The sequence below is a fragment of the Pistacia vera genome, unplaced genomic scaffold (genome assembly GCF_008641045.1).
Source record: "Pistacia vera cultivar Batoury unplaced genomic scaffold, PisVer_v2 Contig654, whole genome shotgun sequence".
NCBI classification, from domain to species: Eukaryota; Viridiplantae; Streptophyta; class Magnoliopsida; order Sapindales; family Anacardiaceae; genus Pistacia; species Pistacia vera.
Genome location: NW_022196506.1, coordinates 208,301 through 213,058, shown reverse-complemented (window position 1 = coordinate 213,058; position 4,758 = coordinate 208,301).

The following is a 4,758-nucleotide window of genomic DNA, read 5'->3' as shown; positions in this document are numbered from 1 at the left end:
GAGAATACCTTGATAGTTGAGCAATCTTCATACTTTGGGTGATGCATATGATCAAAAAGCATGGAGATGCTTTTAATGTTAGAATAAACTTTAAGCAAAGGCTAAAAATAAATGTTAGAATAAACTTTAAGCAAAGGCTAAAAATAATCAGTACGAAGTTCATTAAAAAATGATATATATCCTCTGTCTCTTCAAATATTCCGGGAAAAAAAAAAAAAAAACCGAAAAATGAAAGAAATATGCAATTGTTTCAGGGACTAATTGACCACCTCATTAATTTGCTCTTCATTTCAGAGACTAATATTGATGATTATTGATATTAAAGAGATGAATGAAGAATAAGGGATTTGCAAAGACTTGTAGCCGCCATCTTAGCTTGAGAATGTTGACTTTATTTGAGAGACATGAAGCTAAAATTTTGCTTCCAATTCGGTGGCATTAAATGTCTCCATAGAAGTCCAATTTCAAGTCTTTAAACGTGTGAATGTGAGACAAAAATATTCATGGTATTTATGAGCTATAGACCAAAACCATGTGAACTCACCTTTGCACTATTTAAGCTACCTTTTCTAAACCCACCCTAACCTTTGATAACATAAACGGACGCCTGTTTTGCAATAGGATGCAAAATCCTCGCAATTGTTTAATGCAAGGTTGTACTTGCCAAAATCTAGTTTTCCTTGGAGAAACTCAGTGACAATCCTGATAACTTCATCTGGTGGCTTGCAACGGATGAGATGTTTAAAGATAAAAAAGGTAATTGTCATCAAGGAAACAGTCAATACAAGTTTTGATGATTCCACTATCCCGGTCTCCACTGTAGCCACAGTTTGGACACAGAGAAACTGATTTATCTTCCTTTGCAGCTGCCATAAGATGAATCACCATGCCGTCGCCCACATATATTCCTATAATTACAAAGGAAGAATGCATTAATGTAAGAACTCGAACAAAATTATAATTAAATATAAAGTGAATGAAAATTACTTTCCGTGATGATGGTAGAGAATCCCCGCCCTATTACTAAAAATATGATCTCCCGGATTAAGCATAGACGAGTGCTTTGTTTTAGTCCCATTTAATTTCTCTCGTCTAATCTGAGCTACTTGGCAATACAAACATTTCTCAACCAAGGATATAAATATAGATTTGGATCAATAGTTTAGCAGCACAAGATCGAACAAAAGCTAAAAGCTAACATGGTCCAATATTGATTCCCATGATAAACCTGGATAGTCAAGGAATATATTGCTTTTATATATATGAATGGTTACAGATAAACTTTAAGGAATTGCTTTAGGTAAATAATCCTCATGTAATTGCAATATATATATTCCATAAGTTCAGAATTTCTTCAAAATGTGCTACATGTTACTGCTAGCATCAGATGCTAATGTCTTTAAAAATATTCTAGACATTATTGGCAGTGTAGTTAACATAACTTTGTAATTTTATAATAACACAACCATTAACCTTTAATTTTTTTTAAAAGAATTCAAATAATAAATAAGAGATAGGCATATGCAAATTAGAATTTGAACTATAGATAGGTATGTTCAAAGATCACAAACATTTAGTCCTACTGTCAGAATTAAACTTTTACATATAATTCTAAAAGTAACTGGGATCTGCCAGAAGCATGATATTATGAAAAAAACAAGAAGGGTTGTTGGATAGATATGGTGAATAATAACCCTCTCAGGGCTAAGTTTCAGGATAAATTCACTTATTTATAAATTAACAAGATATCACATAATTAATTATTTACATGTTATATATTCCACAGATGTGTCATCCTGTAGTCTTGAGTCTTAAATACCATTGTTTTCTATTTCCTTTTGTTGAATAATGCTTTGTACTTTGCTGCTGCTAGCGCCAATGGCCTGTCTGAATTTTTTTAGCAATAAAATAGTATTTACCAAAGCCATTTCATTGGAGAAGATCAGTGCCTACGTTGACAACTTCATCAGGTGATTTCGAAACTTACAAGCAGGCAAGGACCATGGCTTTATTTTTTATTTTTTAAATATTTTTATTATCATTGAATTTTAACGAGGACAACTGTATCTTATATGTGTGATGGAAATTAGCAAATTATTAAAAAAAAAGTATTCCATATATTCATACATAGATAGATGTATAGAATAATTCAGGTGTGAAAATTTAGTTGTGAAGGATTAATAGCTGAATTGAAAAGAGAATTCAAGAAGTGAACGAATTAAGAGAGAAAAGAGAAAAATCTGTTTCAAGTGTTCCGTTATTGAAAAATTGGTAAAGCAGAATGGTTACAGACGACTTTATATAGTCTGTTACATTTGTTCATAAAACGCATCGTGTGGTGCCAACTTTTGTTTCTGTACAAAAACAACCCTACTCAACTTCTAATGTTTGCAGAAACAACCCTGCTTCAGTGCTTCTTATACTTATTCCAATTTCTTCCCGTAAACCAAAGCCCCTGAACTGATTCAGTTAATCTCTCTTGATCAATATCTTCCCGTAAGCCAGAGCCCCTAAACTGACTTTATTACTCTTTCTTAATCAATATCATTCATCACAAACAAAAAATTTGCAAAATTCCACTGCAAAATTTCCATTGCATTCCACTTGTATCACAAAACAGATTTCATTCCATTGCATCACAAAACAGCTTTCATTCCACTACATTTCACTGCATCACAAAACAGATTTCATTCCACTGCATCACAAAACAGATTTCCTGCTGCAGAGACTCCAAACCATATCTCCTTACTGCAAAATCTTACAGCTTCACAAACAACAAAACAAGTTTCTGCAAACTGAAAAATTTCACTGCATCACAAACAACAATAAATTTCTGCAAACTGCAAAATCCCACAGCATCAGAAACAACAAACAAACTGCAACATTCCACTGCAAAATCCCACAGCATCACTGCATCACAAACAACAATAAATTTATGTAAACTGCAAAATCCCACAGCATCACAAACAACAAACAAACTACAAAATTCCACTGCAAAATCCCACAGCATTGCTACATCACAAACACCATAAATTTCTGCAAACTGCAAAATCCCACAGCATCACAAACAACAAACAAACTGCAAAATTCCACTGCAAAAATCCCACAACATCACTGCATCAAAATCAACAATAAATTTCTGCAAAATTCCACTACATTCCACTGCATCACAAACAACAATAAATTTCTACAAAACCTACTGCAAAATTCCACTACATTTCCTGCTGCAGAGACTTCAAACCATATTTACTACTGCAAATTCTTACTGCATCACAAACAAATATTTCTGCACAAAATCCTACTACATTACAAACTATATCTCCTGACTACTGTGAACACTGGTTACAAGCTTAGATGTGACAGTTAGCTTCTCCCTTAGCATAGCAAACCGTGAACAAGGGAGGGCTTTAGTTAGGATATTAGCTATCCGATATTCAGATGAAACATACTGCACATTTAACAACCTTTTTGTAACTAATTCCCTAACAAAATGTGCATCAATTTTGATGTGCTTTGTTCGGGCATGAAACACCGGATTTGAGGATAATACCCCAGCACTCATGTTATCACACCATATGATGGGAGTGTTGTTTATATGAATGCCAAGTTCCTTGAATAAGTTCTGAATCCAAACAAGTTCAGTGGCCATTTGACTAAGAGATCGTTATTCAGCTTCTGTAGAAGATAAGGACACTACCTTCTATTTTCTAGATGACCATTGGACCAAGTTATCTCCAAGAAATACATTGTACCCACTGGTCGACCTCCTATCAGTTTCATCTCTAGCCCAATCAGCATCTGAAAATGCTTCTAAAGTAAAGGGCTGTTTCTTGGTAAAAAGAATACCATGCTGCAATGTTCCCTTGACATATCCGAGGATTCGTTTACATGCTGTCCAGTGAGCTTCAGTGGGCTGCTGCAAAAATTGACTGAGCTTGTTGACAGCAAAAGCTAAGTCTGGCCGAGATAGTGTCAAGTATTGAAGTCCACCAATGAACACTTCTATACAGTGTAGGTTGTTCAAACACCTTGCTATCCTCCTTGCCAAGTCGAAGACTAGTAGCCATGGGAGTGGAACAGGGCTTCGAATCTGCCATTCCTGCCTTAATGAGAAGATCATGTGCATATTTGGTCTGGGACAGCAGTAAACCAGAATCATTTCTCTTTACCTCAAACCCCAGGAAGTACTGCACTGTACCAAGAGTTTTTAGGGCAAATTTGCTATTCAAGTCTTTAACTAAGCTTGATATGAGCTCAGAATCATTCCCTGTTACAAGGATATCATCTACATACACTAACAAATACATTAATTTGAAATCCTTTTTGTAAAAAAACAAACTCACATCTGAAACAGAATTTTCAAAACCCCAACTGATCAAGGCAGATTTGAGTTTATCAAACCAAGCTTTAGGAGCTTGTTTTAGACCATACTACGCTTTATGAAGTTTGCAAACCTGCTCAAGATGACCCTTGGCTGCTGTAGTACCAGAATATCCTTCAGAAGGAAGCATAAACATAATTTCAATTAGTTCCCCATTCAGGAACACATTATTAACATCCAACTGCTGGATTTCTCAATTTTGGTGCACTGCATAGGATAACATGACTCTAATTGTGGCTGCTTTAACAACCGAAGAAAATGTGTCGAAATAATCTAGACCAGGTGTTTGTTGAAAGCCTTTAGCCACCAACCTGGCCTTATATTTTTGAAGTGTCCCATCAGAGTTTAATTTTGTTCTAAACACCCATTTGCATCCT